The 21,373-nt window shown below is 44.9% G+C and overlaps 1 long non-coding RNA gene across 2 annotated transcripts; it reads left to right on the top strand.

Moving 5' to 3' along the window:
- Positions 1-76: 76 nt before the first annotated feature.
- LOC119466548 (uncharacterized) lies at positions 77-21,021 on the top strand. 2 transcript variants are annotated; one of them, XR_007463895.1, is made up of 2 exons: positions 77-607; positions 14,995-21,021. It is a non-coding gene; the product is annotated as an uncharacterized LOC119466548 (long non-coding RNA). The 2 variants fall into 2 exon arrangements; XR_007463896.1 differs by lacking the exon at positions 77-607 and adding an exon at positions 14,415-14,499.
- The last annotated feature ends 352 nt before the right edge of the window (positions 21,022-21,373 follow it).

Below are 21,373 nucleotides of genomic sequence, written 5' to 3'. Positions count from 1 at the left end.
GATGTGAAGGTGGATGGTAGTGGTGAAGGTGTGTGAAGTCTCGTAGCCCGTGGCAGTTGGTTCTTCCTTCTATGGTGCCCGTGGCTATGTCACAGGTAGACACTCTAGTCATAGGCTATGTATTTCTGCGGCCCCGCTGCGCACAAGCCGCGCCGCTGTCGTAGTAGTTTCACAGTAGTTCGTTGCGTCTGCATTATCTAAGCACCTGTGTACTACTTGAATACTTATTTCGGAACTCTTGTTTCGTGCCTTTGCTTAAGTTCGCGCGCGACTGCATTCCCTTCTAGCTGCTGGCGTCCGTTCTGTCACGGCTTTGAAGACAACTGCCGTATGATCCTACAGTTTGCCAGCGCTCCAGCGACGTTTGTTTCTCGTGCACATGTGTGATAATGCTACGAACCAGCGATGAGTTGTGAAACTTATGCTTACAAGGCGTGTTTCTACTTGTGTAGCTATCGGGAACCTTGGAGTGTGTCGACGCACCTCGCTTCAAGCATGGCGTCCAAGAAAGCAAGCGATCGTGCAGTGAAGTGCTGCGTCTGTTGTGTGTGTATGTGTTGTAAAGATCACGGCATCGGTGCGCTTGCGTGAAAGGTTGGATGCCACGGTGAGAGATCCCACGCCTCTGACGTCGGCCTTTCGTTGCGTGTAGTGGATACAATTTCCATTTGTAGATTCAGGGAACGGATTCTCGGACAGCCGCTTTCGGAGATATCACTTTCAGTGGGCCTCTTCGATTATCCCTGCCTGACAGTCCCAGACTCTCCGAAGCAGTGCTTCAGTCAATGAGCGTACTTAGATTTAGGTGCTCGTTAAAGAACTCCAGGTGGTCCAAATTTCCGGAGTCCCCCACTACGGCGTGCCTCATAATTATATCGTGGTTTTGGCACGTAAAACGCCATTTTTTTTAATGAGCGTTGCGAGCACGTGCAACTTCTCGGACAGTTGTCAGGGACGGATAATCGAAGAGGCCCAGTGTGCGCTGATTGGCTGGTTGAGCAAAACCGGATGACCTGATTTGCTGACAGGAGTTATCCTCCGACGATCACTTTTGGAGATACACTTTCAGTGCGCGCTAGTAGGCTGGTTGTGCGAAACCGCTAGAATCATAAAATGCGCCGCGTACTACGTCACGCGAAAGGAATACCGCAGTCAGACGCGCAAATTTAGGGACACTTCGAGCAAGTGCACTATGCCCTTAGTGTCATTCGCAGGCAGTCTGACGAAAATGTTTAGTGACACTTGTTGGGGAGTGCACTTGACAGCGAGTGTGTTCGAGCCATCGCCTCCTCTAGAGGAACCAACGATTCGTCCTAGAGGAGGCGATGGCTCGAGGAACTCGCTTCGCTGCGTTCAAGTGTGTAGACTGGATAGCAATGCTTCAAGGATAAATAAGTAAATGCTCTCAGAAGAGTTGAAACTAATTCTCTAAGACCACTTTTTCTTAATTTCAAATGTTATAGCGCCTTTGTGACATCAGTGAAGCCAAAAAAAGCTTGAAACGTTCAGTTTTGGGGGATTCTGTCAATTTGACCCGGTAGATTTTGGATATGTTCCTTGCTTGTGTTGGCTCAAAACAAATTGATGTGTTAATGGGATTACAGGATTTATATTTTTGATGGTGGAGGCTCTTGTATATTTAGAGTAGAAGAGTGTGGGTGTAGGCCAGTTGGTGATTCATGATTTGGGAAGTTACCTCAACAAACACGAGATGAAGAAAGAAAGAGACAACATGAAGTGGTACTGACAACTGTTGATTTAATGAAATGAACGCCGAGCTTATATAGATCAGACATGTGCACCTGAGAAACAACGAGAAAACCAATAAAAACACAGAGTGACCTTCAACAGGGGTGCGATACAAATGCTAAGATAAGCGCTGGAAGACTGCTGAGGCACCTAAGACGTGTGTATCACATGGAAAGAAACAAAAGTTATTTCTGAGTAACACCAACCGACGGTGAACTAATGCAATCACCATCCTTAAAGTGCTCCTTCCGGTTACCTGCCTAGACAATGAAACAATTCCTGCTGAAGTGGAAGCAGTACTGCAGCATGGTCCTAAATACAGCCTGGTGCCTTCGGTGGATAAGATGGATTTGCTTGCGGCTGTGCACCGAATAGCTAACAAAGCCCCATTCGAAAAGAAAGAGTTGCAGCCTTGAAGGTGTTGGTAGTCTCCGGAGGATCTTCACCAAGAAGGCCAACCCTAGTAAAGTTTTAAGAGAAGTTGCTGGGGGGGGGGGCATTTCCGAGAGCACGACCTTGCTCTTGTCTTGGCTGACGAAGAGGGCAGTTTTACGGTGCTTCCTGGGACTTTGTTCCGAGAAAAAAGCAAAGGCCGCAGTAAGTAAGAACTTCATGCTTTCAACCCAGGGTCCTTCCAAGGTCAAAAGCGGGGCCATTGCTCTGCTGAAGGAATCCAATCTGACGAAAATGGCAAGACAGGTGTCGAGCAGTAAGTTGAATACGCTTTGCATCTTTTTTACGGCCAAGACCACGGTGTAAGAAGAGCAGGTGATCCGACGGAAGCGCGCGGCGTGTCTCACTAATGTTGGGATACCGCTAGGTGGCGCACGCGACTAGGAGGCTGGGCGTCGGGGGCATGGGGGCTGGGGGCAAACATACCCCGAGCGCGCGCATTTCAGCTGTTTCAGCCTGCGTTTTTCAGAGCGCCTGTTAGTGTTAACGCTCTCATATTGAAGTTATCTTAATTTCCCGAAAGCTTAAAGAGTTATTTGAGAGTGTCGCTAGGCTTGCTGCATTTTTAAATCAAAAGCGTATATTTCGCTCAAAGCGGCGCTAACAGTCCGTATTTTCTTGGAGCAGCTGACAATTCATTTTGCAAGTTACGTTTCGATGACGAGTTGCTATCTGTTGTCACTATACGCTGCGTCCCCGTTTTCATTTCTCATGCGAAAACAGTGCGTAGGGGAGTACCGCGTACAATGTCCTCCTGAGTGTATATATAAGCGCTTTCGCGTAATGCGGTGAACTGTGCTATAATTGTTCTGTAGGCTCAAACGAAAATTTTGTTTGCGCGTTTCCCATACAGGCTCCGTGCATAGTATTGGGTCCATAAAGCACCAATTTAAAGGCTGTTTGTTTCTTATGAAGCATGCGGCACCTTGCATGCGTATATATCCTTATACGCATGCTCCTTAATAAAATATTCATGATAGAAGACGCCGATCGTTTTTCTTGCTTTTTTTATTCAAAATTACGAGGCAGCAGAAAAACAAATGAAAGCAACTTGCAAACCAACAGAAAGGAAGTCCATCGATGTAGAATATACATACCCAGCTGTGGCATTATTCCTGGCGAGACGGATTTTCAAAGAGCGGGTTGAAGTTGATGCTGTCGTTACCGTCATGTGATGCTGCACTGAAGTCCTGAATTTTGTGAGGTCTTGTAGACTGCTGAACTGCTATGGCTAACGTTTTCTTGTCCACACGAGAAGTCTCTTGAGCTCTTGTCTCTTGCATCACATATACTTTTGCCTGTGGTTCTTGTAGTTCACTGCCTTCAGGTTTTGATTTGCGCTTGCCGTCAGCTGGAGCCTGGAGTCTGTTCTGTGTTGGCTACGTTAATCTGGTTCTGGCCGTCTTCTATTTGCACATCAGTTGCTAGCTCCAGTAACTCGTGATTCACTACATTTTGCTTTCTGATTCTTTCTTTTCGCTTGTGCTTTCTGCCTATTGTTCTTTCTTTCGGAAGTCCTTCGCAAGCGTCAGTTGTCACGGAACACAGTTCTTTGAAAGTGGATTGTGAAGTAGCCGGAAAATGAGTCGGCACAGCATCTCTAGCTAAAGAAGCTCTTCCGGTCGTAATGGCTAAAACAACTCTGTTGTGCAGTGCTGTCCATGTTTTTAACACGTACATTGGGTCGAAGTGCTTTTCGCACACATAGTCCCCTGGTCGCAGGACTCGGTCTTCACGTTGTATGGCATCCCGCCATGCTTGCAGTCGACTCGCCTCTTTAAGGACACTAAACATACATACTTTGTCTTTGCACGAGTCATATCCACTCTTGCAGTTTGGAACGAAACACTTCTTGCCCATAGTCAGGCTAGATCCGTCTCCGCCAGGTAACGTCGCGGCTCAAACGGCAAATCTCTTCTTCCCTTTCTTGCGATTAAACGGATTCGTCCTTTTCCATTATTTATACCACGGGAAAACTTTATTAAGCGCTTCCCGAGAACAAGGGTGACTGATTGCTCAACGGTAAAGCAAACGTTGCAAAATATTAAGAAAACATAACTTATCGTCTGCCCGCACCACTTTTCTGCGACTGCTTCCAGGCATTGTCAAACGCCGTCTGCTAGATCCAGCCACGCGACCGCAATGCCGGAGACATTATCGTCTGTTTCGGCGCCTGAGGGATTTCAATTAGTATAGTGGCACACAGAAACAGTAAAAAAATTAGTTTTAATTATTTTAAACGCGCTTTACGTACAGTTACAATTATTTACACGTTCGAATTTCCCGCTTTTTCAGCCTCCTAACGTGTGCTGCCGTGCAGCGGTGCAGACGTGAAACTCCACCTTAGTGAGACGCGTTGCAGAGCAGCGGCCGCCGTGTCGTCGGATCACCTGTTCTTCTTACACCATGGCCAAGACCCACAAGCAGTCTTGTCCACTTCGGGCTATTGTAACAGAAAGAACATGTCGGCAAGTTTCTACAGACACATCTGAGGACACTAATTTAAGTTGATCCTTACAAGAATAGCGGTTCTGACGTTTTGGTTGAAAAGCTAAAGCCAACACTTTGTCCATTGATGTGGAAGATCTGTGCTGTTCGGTGCCACATGATGGGGGGGGGGGACTTTTGGTGCTGTTAGGGAACTTGCTGACCTTACAGGTGCCAACGATTTCCAGAACTCCTGTGGTGTGTTTTCAGAAACCGTTGTAGAGCTGCTGAGTTTTTACCTCAATTCCACAATTGTGTCCTTTGTTGATAAATTGTATGTCCAGAAGAAAGGCATATATGCATTGGGTCTAGTGTCGCACCAGGGCATTGTGAAATTTTCCTTGCTACATTTGGACCATGCACTGAAGCTTAAGCTGACTCATCCTTCCATTTTGCAAATCTTTAGATACGTTAACAATTTTTTATCATACTAAACCTTGCACCGGACGATGACCTTGCAGAAGTGGCTCTTGAGATTTTGTCAATCTTTTCCAGTTGCTCAAGCCAGCTTAAATTCACTCACGAGCTTCTGCATAATGGGTCAATCCAATTTTTAGATCTAAAGTTAGATTTTCCTTCCGCTGACCATGCTTGCTGGGCATTCAAGCCCAGGTCGAAAGAAGCATTGCTGCCTTTTAATTCATTCCATTCAAAGCTTATAAAACGTGCTATAGCTTCATCATGTTTCAGATCAGCGCTTTTAAAATCATGTCACCACAAGCAGCTTTCCAGTTTTCAACTTCATGTGGGGCCTCTGGAAAAGGTGGGGTTTTCCGAGCTCTCTCTTGCTTTCGGTTGCCAAACCACCACTTGTTAAGCTTCGGAAAAAGGACAAAGAACCATCAATTTCTAGTGAACAGGCTAGTTGGAAGAATTTTGCAGTACTTCCCTACATACATAAGGTTTCCCATAATCTTAAAAAGAATTCTGGTAAATATGGGGTCGATGTTGTCCTTTCAGCACCTTGTAAACTTTTTAAGTTGTGCAGCATGGTGGCAAGAGGAAGCACAGGCTCGCCCCCCTGTAAAATAAAGCATACAAACCCCCTTGTGCCCTGCATGACATGTGTCATATATAAGATTCCACTTAAGTGCGGCAGATATTGGACAAACTGGTAGGTGCATTAACATTCGCTTGTGTAAGCATGAACATTCTCTGGGAGCTGCTGGAGGGTCAAGCTTGGCTATTCATTGCTGTAGCTGCATGGGCTGCTTTTCTATGCCATCAGACACCGAGATTAACCGCAGAAAAAATGGCCAGCTGGAAAGAGATGGTAGAGGCAGTGGGCCACGCGACGCTTTAAGGATGGTGATTGCGTTAGTTCGCCATCAGTTGCTGTTACTCAGAAACAACTTTTATTTCTTTCCATGTGATACACACGTGTTAGGTGCCTCAGTAGTCTCCCAGCGCTTATCTTAGCATTTGTATCGCACCCCTGTTGAAGGTCGCTCTGTGCTTTTATTGGTTTTCTCGTTGCTTTTCAGGTGCACATGATCTATATAAGCTCGGCGTTTGTTTCATTAAATCAGCAGTTTGTCAGTACCACTTCGTGTTGTCTCTTTCTTCGTCACGTGTTTTTTGCGGTAACCTCCGAAATCACGATGCTTGTACATAATCATTCTTTTTATTGCTATAGCAATTATATGGACACTTCAACCGGATTTCTGCCGTCGCCGCGAGGTTCCCTATAGATAAAATCTTCGCCGCGCGCCGTATGCCCGAGCGGAAGCGTGCGGGTATGCGCGCTATCACGGAGAGCGAACGCACTCAATCTCCCACGCGCAAGCAAGGAAGCGGGAAGCCAGCGCCGGAGGGAGCGGAGGGGGGGGGGCGCACTTCCTCTCTGCCAACAACCGCGCTCGTCGCTCGCTCGCAACGTCGCTTATCTCCACACGGCTCTTGCGCCGTGCATTCGCCGCTCAGTTTCCGTTGAAGCGATAGACCGCACGTACCTTCGCCCGTTGGTGCGGCGTATGCGCTTGCTGCCAGCGTTTTGACAGTCGTTGTCTGCAGTCATTCAGTGTGATCTATTCATGTTTGTTTGTGCGCGCTCACACCACGCTTGTTCAACGCTACAGCAAGCCATCCGGAATCAGATATCGGAAGCGCTTCTTGCAGCTCCTACAACCTCCCCACCCAATCCTATGAGTGTGCCGCTGCCCGATACCGACTTTCCCAATCACCCTACGTCGCTACCGCTCAATGCGACGAGGTTTATTGTCGTCGTTGCAAGAACGCTACGTAAAGGTAGGCACTGCAAGGGCACGGGGCTCACTCGTCTTCCTCTTCAGTCGGCACATACACAGGGGCGGCCTCTGCTTCATTACAGAAGAAATTTATCGGCTGCCAGCTGACAGTCACGGTGATATTTAGTATTTTCGTGTATAGAAGATTGCGAGCGCGTGCTTCCATCTATGGAACGGCGTGAATGCGAGGGCTCCAGTGTGCGCATATTGGCCCAAGTTTAAAAGAACACTAAACCCGTAAAGTTCCAAAATTGAAAATCTGAAGCACGGCTTTGGAAATGTCAATGCACTTTTCGCGTCAAAATTTTATCAGAATTTTATACCCACAAAGTTCGGAATTGAAATCCGTGCGCTCCGTAGATTCCACGGCCGCTGCGAGATGCCGCGACGCGCCCGCTCGCTTTCGAAAAGCCCTTGAACCTTTGTGCTCGGATGGCGCTCCTTGCGTTATGTGACTCCAAGCGCAGAAGCGTTGCCACGAAATCCAGCCCGATTTCTCAATGTTCGTGCCGAAATGTCTTTTCGAGCGTGCAATAGACATTGTAGGCAAAATCCCTAATGCTTCCCGGCGCCGGTGGTTGTTTTGGTGGGCGCCGGGAAAAAATTTCGGGGGGGTGGGGGGGGGCTGAAGCCCCATCAGCCCCCCCCCCCCCTGGCTACACGCCTGAACACTAGTAACTTTTCTTTGTGTTGATTGGCTGCATGAGCACTGCAAGATGATACTCGCATTATCATTGGCCGCTTTATCATTGTTGAGAGCGCGGTTGTACACTTGCTATCATTTGCACTTGCTTGATGGAAAGAAAATAACTTTGGAGCATGCTTAATGACAAAATGTTGGCTCTAAACAGTGTGTCAGTGTCTTGCTTGCTGACAGGGAACTTGCTTTTTTTTCATGGCGGTGTGAATATTGAACACGAACAGATATGCGTGCATTCACTTATGTTAATATGTTTCGTGCGTGTGCCACCGTAGAGACTTATCACTGTACAAACTTGACTAAGCCATCGGTGCAACAGAACTGCTTGAGGGAGCTGCTCAGACGTGTTTAGATGAATAAAGTACAAAAAATGAGGAAGAGAGAACACATACCAGCCAATCGCAAAAAGCAAGGCCGAGACTGAAAGCAAAAATTGAAACTTTGCTAATCATTGGGCTGATGCGGGTCAGTAAGGCATCACAGTCTCTCCTAAATAAATATTTTTTGAGGGAAGGTCACGTACCTAGGTGGTATTTAATGCGTGCCAAGGTTTTCATTGCTTTTCAAGCGAAGCTTCTATTGGTTCACTTGTGTTGGGGTCGGTGTACGCGGAAAGCTATCATCATTAGCATGGGCTCGAGCGTCGTCGTCTTCTGCAGCTGGTTCATTGGCGCCCTTCGGGTTGCGCTCGTGCTCGTGCTCAGTACGCGCTCGTGCCACTGCTCCTGCATTTGCTGTCGTCTTCTTCCACAGCGGGCTCTGTTGCTGCTCATCATTCCAGCATAGAATATCACTTCTGTCGTAATGGGGAGGCCGCGTTTACGGTGGCATAAAGGGGTATGAGCCATTCATTGTCTTATGTGACGGACAGATTTAATTTTGAGGCAATTTATTTCTAAGAATCGCAAGCGGCAGTGGTGGGCGAACTCTGCTAACCATGCTGCCGAGCAAACTTGAGACATCGAACGCAGATAGATGTGCCGACCCGACCATGAGGGCTTCCGTAGACGAGGCTCGAAAGTTGCACGAAAGGGAAGAAAAAGTAGTAGGTCAGGTATTCACATGACAAGCTTCGCTTACCCCCATTTTCTCGACAGGGGAAGAGCTGGTGATTTTTTGATGTTTTGCTCCTGTTGTCCGGGCATTGTTGGTAACTTAGCAAGAAAGTCGCCAAATTTACAATGTTTTTAGTCGCCTTAATGACAGTTTTGGCTTTTTGGAGCTTTAGAAACATTTTAGTGATGTAATAACCAGTTAATCGGCCTGATAAAATTTCTCAGTTCACTCTGGCTAACTTCAATGCCTCATCCCCATTTTATGTGTATCCGTTTGCTGCAGCTTCTAAAGACATGCCAAAAAACTTAATAATGAGCATCCTTAATAATGCCTTCTGCATCAAAGTTACATCTTTAGGCAAAGCATTATATTCAGATCTGATACTGTTTTAAAAAAGCAGAGGTTGTATTCCTTTTTCACATTCCATCCATTGACTTGCCAATGCAAAAGGTCATTTAAGACTGTAGTTCAGAAGGTAACGAGGAGGACGTCCAGGGGGACAACTAGCATAAAAACGCAAAATTCTGAGCAAGTCATTTTAATCATCCCTTTGTTACTTTTCGCTTAAAATTTAATCTTTTCAAGTGTGACCTGGAGACCTTATAAGAAAAAGATTGTCTTCAGTATGTGATATTGTGTGAGAATGCAGTTATAAGTGGTTCCCGTTTCTTGAAATAAAACTTGCAATCCGTACATGTCCTGTTGTTATGAGTTCTTTTGTCCTCATTTCTAGTGCTCTATTTCTAAAAAAAATTCCTTCGTAAAGCTAGCATGTGACCTCTTTGGATGTGCTTGTGGCCATAAGTTACCTTCGTGTTGCCTTAGTGTCACCTTGGTTCGAAACTTAATCACAAACAAGGCAGTGAATTAACCAGAAAAGCCATGCACACCCAGAGCAGCTATTTTTGGACCATTCAATAGTTGTGTACAAAAACAGAGGAAGCCTTCATGAAAGGTGTGATTATTTTTCTGTGTGAAGTTGGTGGCTGCTTTTGCCTAATATGAAGTAGTTCAGTGACACTTGGCATTGCCTGCCTCTAAAGCTGGCTCATCAGTCATCTGATTATCTGCTTTATGGGGACACAAACGTTGCTAGAAGGGTTGCCATGCATATTTTGAGGGAGCAGCTGTATTGCTCAATATTTTTTTTCCTGCTCAAAACATTTTAAATGCTCACTGTTTCTGTCTAGTTGCATGTGTTGTAATAGTTTGTATTTCATTTGATTTATTCAGTACGATACATAAAACACAGGTAGATTATAAATTTACTATTGGAGGTCCCGAATAGGAATAAGTGGGGGTTTGTGCAATTGTGACAAACAGTATCAGCTCCCTCGCATACATACGAAGGGTGTGTTCATCGGCAATAATGCGAAAAAAATCAATGCTCAGAAAACAAACTGGGTGGTAGCATGTGGAACAAGCAATCCGGAGAAATATCTATTACAGCAGAAAAAAACAAAACAATGTACATGCATATATATTTATTATTGCTTGTCATAGTACTCATTAAACATTACTTTGAATTCTGTAATGTGTTGATAAAATATTCCTTAGCTTTGCACTTGAAGGACTCGCAACTGGATTCTTTGATGTCAGATGTGATTGAATTGCACATATTGCTGCAATCTTGCTCTCATTTCACACTTGAAGATGTCTAGGAACGTTGCAGTGTTTAAAATTGTATTTATTTGTGAGATTAGACGTGATGGGGAATTCGAGCACTGAAACCTTTTTTTTAGCTGAGGTAGAATTTTAGATATTTCCAAGCATTTTAGGTTGACTGAAAATACCTCCTTTCAGTAACTTGGATTATGTTGCTGTTAGTGCACCTGGTAGAGTTTTATTGCGATAGCAATTATATGGACACTTCAACCGGATTTCTGCCGTCGCTGTGAAGTTCCCTATAGATAAAATCTTCGTCGCGCGCCGTATGCCCGAGCGGAAGCGTGCGGGGACGTGCGCTATCACGGAGAGCGAACGCACTCAATCACCCACGCGCAAGCAAGGAAGCGGGAAGCCAGCGCCATAGGGAGCGCGGGGGGGGGGCGTACTTCTACGCTGCCAACAACCGCGCTCGTCGCTCGCCTCTTATCTCCACATGGCTCTGACCTTTCTGCGCCGTGCATCCGCCGCTCAGTTTCCGTTGCAGCGATAAACCGCACGTACCTTCGCCCGCTGTGGCGAATGGGCTCGCTGCCGGCGTTTTGACAGCCGTTGTCTGCAGTCATTCTGTGTGATCTCTTTATGTTTGTTTGTGCGCGCTCACACCACGCTTGTTCATTCAGTTAGTAATAGTCGGGCCACATTTTCCAACGCATGCTACACATGCAATGCTGCCCGGATCGGCAGTGCAGCACTACAGGTGTGTCCCTTCGCACGCGCTGCCCACGGGAAGCGCTTCTCATCAACACCACCGTTTCACACGCGCCTTCTTGTGGTCATCGAGTCTCTCTTCACGTCGGTCTACTTACGCCGCAGCACACCTGCTTACTTAATCAGCTCATGTTTACTACAATTCATATTGCTACCAGAGCCGCTCACCTTACTTCGTATGACATTGCTGTGTTGCTATCGCATTCATTGCTTCGCACTCAGGGCGAAACTGTGACATTTTTTTGTAGTATCCTCTGCCAAGTAGTGCTGATAAATGTCTCATAACATTGCATCTTATCTTCTCTTTCCAGGTCATTGTTCAAAGGATTACCCGCAACTTTGTTGCATATTGTGCTGAAGATTGATTGGCCAACCCTCTTTATTTGAAGGACGACATTCTTTGTACTTTGTTTGCTTAGCTTTTCTCACTGCTTCTGCTGTAATTGGGTAAAATTACCTTGTATGTTCCATTTCATATGTAAATGGAGCAGTGGGGACTGGGCACATAGCACATTTAATGGGGTAAGCATAGATTGTACATGGTCTTGCATTTATATATATATGTGTGTGTATGTGTGTGTGTGTGTGTGTGTGAACTAATGTTCAGCTGGTCTGCTCACAACTGCTTATGTTTCCTGATGACTTGTAATGACTTTTTTTGATGTTTTGAGAAAGCTTTCTGGGTCCTTCCAATGGCTAGCACGGCAATTTGCACAAATACTGTTGGAAGCACTGGGGTTGGCCTGTTTTAGCTACAGCATGACCAGTTTCATAAGCTAAGGATGGGCCATCTGTTATGCAGCCAAGTAAAAGTAGTCAAGTAGTACAACTGTTGTTTCTTCACAGCTGTGACACATTGATATGCGGTGTATGTGAATGTTTTGTTCTATTACAGTATAGACCACTTATAACGTAACCGCTTTTAGTGCAGGACCGGATATAGTGCGGTATTTTCAGACTTCCGTTAATTTTCCCATAGCACTCCATGTATACACGTATCGCTTATAGTGCAGTTGCGGGCAATGAAATACTGGTTACAGTGCGGCTGCCTGGGAGTACGGAAGTCAGCGAAGACGGCGGACGCTCCCCTTAAACGGACGCCCCAAGGAGTGCTTGAGGAAGAAAGAGAGACAAAGTGGAGGAGAAGGGCACATGGTGTGAACGAACAGCCAGTGAGACTGAAACCAGAATCTTGAGTGCGAGTCGTGAAATGTCACGGCGCGCATAGCGAGCGAGCGCCATGAAACTGCCAACGCCGGCCAATGCTCGCTTCACGATAACGGCAGTAAACGAAACTTCAGGGAGTGGGCGGCACCGGCACATCATGGCAAAGGGCGCATGCGGAGACCGTGGAATGTGAGGGAGGAGGGCGGCAAGGAAGCGGATTTCGCCTTGGCAACTCCGCCGCTTCGGTGGCTCCCCTCGCCCTGCCTCGTAGCGCCCTCCCTCGTAGCTCCCTCACGGCCAGCTGTAGCCGCCACTACAGCTGGCCCTGTGCCAGCTCCCCGAAGTTTTGTTTTCTGCCGTTATCGGTAAGCTGGCCTTGGCCGGCCTGGGACAGCGCCGCTGCTTCCCTCTGCGCCATAGTCGCAGCATGCAAGGCTGACACGTGACTAGAAAGTAGAGGAAGCATAAAGGAGAAAGAAGGGTTCACTGCCATTTTCTACGCGTGGAAACGTTCAACCTGCATTCCTGGACTGTCGCATACACGTGGCGGCTCACTGCACATGTTTTGCATATGTGCGGGCCTTGAAAATTGCTGCTTTGGTTATAGTGCGGATATTCGCGACTCCGGAGACTTATGTTATAAGCGGTCTACACTGTATTGCTTTCTGGACAACAGTATTCTAAGCATAGAATTTTCTATGTTTCTCCTTTTTTCAGGTTTATGAGGTGGACTGCATTGTAGTGCTATAGGCCGTCCTTGTTGTACTGTGTAAAATGGTCACCTGGCCTGCACAGATCGGAATGCACTTTATTTAATTCACAATTTGGCAGCTATTTTTGGTTGATTGCTTATGAATATAATTGCCGGTTTTGTTGTATCAGTGGAATTTCTTTGGTTGAGATGAGACATGATTTTGTGCATTGTATCACGTGTGTACAAGAGTTAACTTATGGGTGAGTGAGTGAGTGAACTTTATTCGGTCAACAATAGACGCGAGTAAACCCGACGTCACCTGGCTAGGCCCACTCGGGGACCATCAAGTCAAACCTGACGGCTGTGTCGCGGGCCCTCTTAACTTATGGGTGTTTTTTTTTCATATTCTTTAATGGGGAATTTTTCACACTAGCTTTTGTATTTGAGCAACCAGTAAATGAAAAGTTACTTCCGTATGAACTGCTAACTTGTCTGTTTCAGTTTCACTTAATTACACCTAATAATTTGTTCTCTCAGTGTTTGTTAATTATGTTTCGCTATATTTGGCGATATTTTGGATATGCTATTTGTGGCAGCAGTTTTGTTGTGCCAACAGTTCGAAAGCAGATTTGAAGTTATTTGTCAATGAGAAATTCATAATAGCAATAATTGGGATGACAAAAAGATTGAAGACAGGATGGGCTGCTCTACCCACGACTTCAGTGGATAAAGCCTAGCATATATGGGCTAGACTATGTATGCTTACAACAAATGAAATGTGGAAAGCTGAATTATTGGTTGTACCATCAGCAAAAATTTTAACACAAACAGAAAGACACGGGTCACAATATGACTGGTTGCTCATGATTACATGAGAGTGTGAGGTGTAGTTGCTCTGTAGCCCATTTATAAGCATGCTGTAGTCTCAAACATATGCTTTATGGCCTGGATTAGGCTACCATTACAAATGCAGGCAAACCTGGAAATGCAGCAATGCATTCTAGTTGTTTTTGGCTTATTCGCATTTGAATTTATGCAGATAGCACGTGCATTTTATGTTTGAAAGCTTATCACAAGACGGCCGAAAGTGATACGAAAAAGTGACATCGTCTTATTTATTACGTTTTATCAATAAGACTTATAAGACTTGTAAAATGTTTCTTATGGAGTAAATCTGGATCGATTTGGCAGCAGGAAGATTGATTATAACTCTCAGAAATTAGTGCTACACATCCGTTTTTCTGAACAGTGCACCAAAATCTAGTTTGGCTACAGTGCTGTGTGCATTTGTGATGTCATAGATTTTTAAATATTTATTTTTGCCATTTTGCCGTAATAAAAGTTCACTAAACTAGTTAGGTTATTGGTTCCTTTAGAATTCAATGCAATGCTTCTTTGCAGTTAAGTAATTAACTACACTAAAGTAGACACTGTCAGAAAGCATGAAAATAACTTATGTCAAAGATTGGGCTAGTTTGTTCTCCAGCACAACTTCATGAAGGAGGCCAAGATCGAGCAACGGTTAGACAAAGACGCACTGACTTTCAGCTGGGAATCATTGCAAACGAAAGGTATAAACATCTTGCAGAATGCAAACAAACAATGAAGGTTAAAATACCAGTGAAACATGACTTGCTATCGCCTATATTCGAGTTACTGTATATGCTGCCATACTAGCCTAAACCACATACCGGCGTTCCCCAAGAACAGCCGTTCTTATTGCGATAAACTGTTGGATGGTTTGCCGACACATTGTATGCATTGCTGCGCCTTATGGGCGCAAGAGGGCATAAAAGAAAGCTGGAAAAGCCTAATTAATGAGCAGCTGCTGCTGTTGGCGTACGAGCTACTGTTTTGTAACACAGCGCATCAATAAATATTGTCATTATTGATAATAATATCGGTGGCACCGGTGTTCATCCGCTTTAATTTTGAGGGTGGGTCCAGAAATTAGTGGCACCCATTTAAGACCAAGCAGAATCAGTGGTTTTATAAAGCAAAACTTGTATCTCTTTCTGAAAGAGTGCGGTACACAGTTCTCATGATAAGACGTATTGCTATTTCAGAAACGACAAGTGGACCGAGCTACGACAAAGGTCTGAGTTCAGAGGACGACAGCGAGCTGGCAACAGACGGGAGCCAAAGCCCGCACTTCATGCCAAGCATCCCCGCGTGTGAACAAAATGCTGCCTGTGGAAAGGGAAAACCTTCGAAAAGGGGAATGTTCCAGTGTCCCCTCTGCCCGCACATTTCACATTACCTGAGCGCTCTGAACATTCACCTGCGTAAACACAGTGGAGAGAAGCCCTTCAAGTGCAGCTTCTGCTCTGCAGCTTTCGCTCAAGCGGGAACCTACAACCGTCATGTGCGCACGCACACCGGTGAAAAGCCGTTCAAGTGTGACGTCTGCCCCTTTTCGTCGGCGCACAGCCAGGCGTTGATCTACCATCGGACGACCCATGCGCGTTGCAAACCTTTTACGTGCGAGATTTGCTTTTCTGCGTGCGTGAACAAGGGCATGTTGTTGAAGCACATGCGCACCCACATGGAGAAGAAGACCGAGGAAGGCGACGCCACTCAGCCACGTAGTAGCAGCCTAAATGACTAATCAAAAGGAGCACTTTTTTTTCTATCACACTCAGTGAGACTGCTTGGGCACTTTGCATGTTTAAGTTATGTTTCATTGCGCGATAGTGCATTAATTTGCTTCCTTCTTATGCTCTTTATGTACAGCTCTCGAGGTACCTGGCGTGGCATTCTCGGGCGATCACTTTCGGAAGTAGTTTCAATTTCTCGAGACTCTGCACCGGACGCGTCTGCATATACGGCCGTCGGCATTTCTGGCACTATGCCAAGCCTGCTGTCTTAGCACAGAGTTGCCTTTTCTCACGAAGGTGGAACTATCTTTGAAAGGGATTACTCGATTATGCACTTCCGGGCAGAAGACTTCATGGAGGGACGTTTAAGTGATTTACCAGTGGTAAAGCAGCGAATGTTGCTGAAGCGAACGGTCCAATAAAGGGGCTTGTTTTGGTCAAATGAAAACAAGACCCCTTCTCGAAACGATGGCTTCGCGACATACCTTGTTCGAGTACTGCTAATCACTCATCTTGCTGTAAACCGCTCTCATGTCATGGAGGGACTCAGTGTCATAAAGTGCACCTGCCAAAGTAGGCGCATCCATCACTGACTGCTTTTGGTAACCATTGTGTCTGCAACGAATGCCAAATGCAGCAGATGGGATTTCATATTTAAAACAGCGCCAAAAAACATGGACAGGGAGAACACTGGATGAGCGCTGACTGCCGACAACACTTTTATTGAAGCCTGCGCAAATATATACAATTCAGGCCTGTGGCCTGTGTCTGTGGACAGTGGCCTGTGTCCACTATATGTATTGTTACATTTGTATTGTTTTATGTTTTTGACGCGTGCGCAGCAAGAGTTGACAGACGATGACTCGCCTTCCCTTTCTTCTTTTTCTCTCTTTCTGCCCGTTGCGAATTGTATATATTTGCGCAGGCTTCAATAAAGGTGTTGTACAATTTTGCTTAAAAAGGTTTCACTGTACTTTCTCTTGCAGCCAGAATTATATGGATTTGCACGTTGTTTTTTATGTAACGTGCGAGCCGATAGAAGTATTGAAATTCGTAGCTATAGGGTTCAGCATTCTTTAGGGGTGTGCGAATAGTGACATTTGAGACCGAATCGAATATGAATTGAGTAGTGCCACACGCAAATTGAATTGAATATTCAATAGTTTTCGAATAGTGAACAGCCATTATCACAATTTATATAAAACAATATTCACATCCTAGTATTCTTAAAGTTAGCAAGTTTCCGTCATTACATAGGAGCGTTGTTTAATAAAAGCTTTGTGTGCACAACACTCTTCCTAGAGTGCGAATGATCGCTGTATAGCCTTAAAATATGGCTACCTAAGTGACGTAGCCTGCTCCACTATGCAAGTTCTCATGTTTTATGTCTATACTATGCCAGTGGGGGTGAAATTCTACTTTTGCTCCAATCTTATCTTTAATTGGCCGTTTTGAAATATTCGAAATGTATTAGAAAAATATTCACATTTACAAATAGTGACTATTCGATCCGAAGACTAAATCGAATAGGTCACTATTCTATTCGTTATTCAAATGTCTCGAACATTCGCATACCCCTAGCATTCTTTATTAATAGCCTTACAGGGGAACAAACATTTGCAATTAGTAATCAGCCTCTTGAAGCAACAAAAGAGGCTCATTAGTCACGAGGGATCCAGATCATGAGTAAAAAACCTGCAGACGAATAAATGGAGGTCACACGGCAGGCAAATTCAGATTATGCATGACAGCTTACTGGTATCCTTGTGAAAAAGGGCGTAGAATGAGTGTATACTAACCGGTACTAAGCTATGGGACCAACCTGGAGGATAAAGAAACTTGAGATTCGAGCAACGACCGCACGATGAGCTGTAGAATAAGTTCTCATGTATGAGAGGAGATGGAAAGATGGCAGCATGTATTAGAAAGCTAACAAGGATGAAAAAGTCCAGTTGTGCAGGTGACATAGTGGAAAAAAAAATATGCAGTCGAAGGAGGCAGAGAACTATACCGTCGAATTTTGATGTAATGGACACAGATGTAATGATGTAACTAAAATGTTTCTCATCGGTATCAATGTCTATCGAATAATGCTTGTAGTAAATAACAAATTAATAAAGGTATTCTTGGTTTGGATCCATTCTACTGTAGGAAAGGAGTTAACAAATTATAGGGCCCCCTAAAAGAGGTGAGCTCTGTGGTGATAAAAAAATTTTAAAAATGTTATAAGAGAAAAAAAGCATTTCCTCTAGATAAACACCGAAATATGTGTGCAATATGTTAGAAAAAATAAAGTTGTACCCTAGCAACGGTATGGTGATGATTTGTTCTGATCATGTTTTTGCGCTATTATATAATGCAGTTCACACTTCATGTTCAGTCATTCCTTTTATTGCGCTACTTTTGAAGTCTGCTTTATTGTGTAACAAATAGCTTCTTAAATTGGTCACACAGTTTTGTGACCATCCCTGCATTTTGGCTACTGTTACTCTTGTTGCATGTTGCTGATTTTATTAGAGCTAACGTTCGTTTGTCATATACCAAGCTGTGTTATATAATATACCAAGCTGTAATTACCGCAAGTTACGTTATTCAAATGCAGATGACAAATGATATATGTTTAAAAGTGCTCATACAAAGCACATTTCTCTAATACGTTATGCTAAGCTGTTGTTTCTCATTCAGAAATACTGTAAGCTCACACCTAAGTACTTGCGAATTTAAACTTTAGGTGATATTCCTTTGAAAGCTTTATATATGTCGTGAATTGTTATCGTTGACAAATTACAAGGCCGCAACTGCTACCGCAGCATCTCAACAAGCACCCGTGTATTTGTTCCCCTTGTCATTTTGTTGATGTGATCAGTAAAAGTGTTTAATTCTTGCATGCCTTTGATCAACCGTGAAAAGAAGTGAATATATATGATGTCGTCTTCTATTGCACAAATAAAGCGGTGTGCATATTGAGAAAATCGCCAGTGTGTACAGTGTGCATTGCGTCATCCAACGCAGTGATGATAAATGTTCACATGTCTACTGTGCCTAGGAATAGGCATTGCTTTTATGAACGTATTTCCATTTCTACTGTTGAGTAAAATGCATTGTTTGCAGACAAGTCCCCCTGTCGAAGCGTTATAGCTCCAGCCACAGACATCTCTTGTTCAGCTACTGTTAGTTTCTTCAAATCGTAATTAAAATAAGTTCTAAAAGCACAGAGTGATGGAAAAGTTTCAGGTGTAAATGTTGTTGGTATGGTGTGTCAGGTATAGCTGTTGAGCTATAGGTTCTGCACCATTGGCCCCTTATAATTGCATTGGTGAACCCAGCCTCGGATGAGGGGACACTGACCTGGAATTTAGTAGCATGCATTAAGGGCCAGAAAAATGGGAGCAATTCTTTTGCGGTTCCGTTATTGTAACGTCAAAGATTGAGCTAGTTGGTTCTGCATGGTTCAAGGTATAACAGCGCGACCTCTTGAATGAGTACAAAACCGAAGGACATCCGCTGTATTTCCTGAAAAGCCATATAAAGTCAGCGCAAGTCTGTCCCTTGCTTTGTCCTCGTTCAAGAAGTCACAATATTAAACCTTGGATCCATCTTTGTGTTGCCATGGTGCAGGGCGCAGCTCTCATTATAAAACACTGCTGTTTCAGAAATGAATAGTGGACCGAGCCACGACAAAGCACCTGTTCGTTCGAGTTCGGAGGATGACAGCGAAGCAGGAACAGACAGTAGCCGAAGCATGCAATTCATGCCAAGCGTACTCGTGAGTGAGCAAAATGTTGCCAACGGAAAGGAGAAACCTTCGAAGAGTGGAGTGTTCCAGTGCCCCTATTGCCCACACGTCGCACATTACATAAGCACTCTGAACATTCACCTGCGGAAACACAGTGGAGAGAAGCCCTTCAAGTGCAGCATCTGCTCCGCGGCTTTTACTCAAGTGGGAACTTACAATCGTCACCTGCGTACGCACACAGGTGAAAAGCCGTTCAAGTGTGACATCTGCCCATTCGCGACGTCACAGAGCCAGGCGTTGTTCTATCATCACGCGACCCACACGCGCTCCAGACCACTTACGTGCAGGATTTGCTGCTTCACGTGTGTGAACGAGGGTATGCTGATAAGGCACATGCGTACTCACGCACAGAAGACTCGGAAAGGCAACGCCAGCTAGTCAGCTAGTTGCAGCCTAAATGAGTAATCGAAAGAAGCGCTTTCTGCAGCACACTCAATCAGGCCATTTAAGGTTATGTGACGCACGTCGTTGATCCTCTCGGGCTTTTAATATCCCACAAGCGTCGACTGTGCGGCATGTCAGCACATGCGCACAAAGCACCATACAGTGCGAGAATCGTCTGCTACGCTTTTCCTAGGAATGCACATGCCCTGCCTTCGTTTTCTGTGAGGTCCCATCAGTGACATGCATTTATGGCGATGCCTTGCGGATACTGACAAATTCCCCATTGTTTATATATTAGTTCCTTAGCAAATGTGCACATATTAAGGAAAAATGGAAAACGCATTGCATATGAAACATCTTAGTCACCCACGTGTTCTGCTTTTCGTCAGTTTTTGTAAAAAGGATGGGGGAAAAGATACCTGTGGTGTATCATCATCATCAGCCTATATTTATGTCCACTGCAGGACGAAGGCCTCTCCCTGCGATCTACAATTACCCCTGTCTTGCGCTAGCGTATTCCAACTTGCGCCTGCGAATTTCCTAACCTCATCATCCCACCTGACTTTCTGCCGTCCTCGACTGCGCTTCCCTTCTCTTGGTATCCATTCTGTAACCCTAATGGTCCACCGGTTATCCATCCTACGTATTACATGGCCTGCCCAGCTCTATTTCTTCCGCTTAATGTCAACTAGAATAACGTGGTGGCGTGGAGTAGAGGTAGAACACCCGACTTCAAATCTGAAGGTCGTAAGTTCGAATCCTGCTCCATTCCACTACATTTTCAGGCATGGAGTGGTGCCTGACACCGGCAAAGAAAAAAAAAAACGTACATATTGCCGAGAGCTAGTGGGGCTATACTAGTTCAGGTGCAACCAAACTAGGCAGGCCCACTAAGCTTCATCAAAGTCACTCCCTCACCAGAACAGGAATTGGCCTCCCTGGTGCAGTATTCGGCCACTACCTCCCTCATGACTCCGAGGGAACAAGAATTCAGGATCGCCCGTCAGCCTGTGGTGTATAGGGTGTGCATACTTATGATGTGAACAGCACAGCAGACATTTTTTCGCATGCTTGGAGTGTACTTTGTGCGATCACACTTACTGTCGATGTTCTTGCCGTTCCTCGCATGCTGTTGTAATGCGCCGACATGCTTACGGTCTATGCTCATGCAATATTAGTGAAGATATTTTCCTTTAACCTCTCTCCCTGTTCGTGCTCCCTTTAACCCTATCCCTCCACTGCTGACCTCAGTTCAGTTGTCAGCAGTGACTTCTTTTCCTTCATATTCGACAAATAAAACACATAGAAGTTGGGCATTTATTTTCAGTTCAATTTAGTTTATTCAACATCATTACATGATATTAGGAGCACGAAAAAAAGCCATTTTGATGAATGACTTGAAGAAGTGTGTCCCAGTGACATGCAGCAGGGTACAACATTGTCGTCCCTGCAAATTAGCAATCTGGTAACGTAAGCACAATTAAGGCATTGCATTGACAGTGTAAGTGTTGTTATAAATGATAGTGTGTGTATATATATATATACAAGAACAAGCACTCATTGCAGTATTCAAGGTACATCATTTATTGATGAAGTGTAGTGGGATAGAATGTTATTGCAGAAACGGCTACCAAAAAAGCATGTTGTTTTGTGGAAGGCAATGTTAAC

The sequence above is a fragment of the Dermacentor silvarum genome, chromosome 10 (assembly GCF_013339745.2).
Source record: "Dermacentor silvarum isolate Dsil-2018 chromosome 10, BIME_Dsil_1.4, whole genome shotgun sequence".
NCBI classification, from domain to species: Eukaryota; Metazoa; Arthropoda; class Arachnida; order Ixodida; family Ixodidae; genus Dermacentor; species Dermacentor silvarum.
This window is presented reverse-complemented; position numbering and strand designations above follow the sequence as displayed.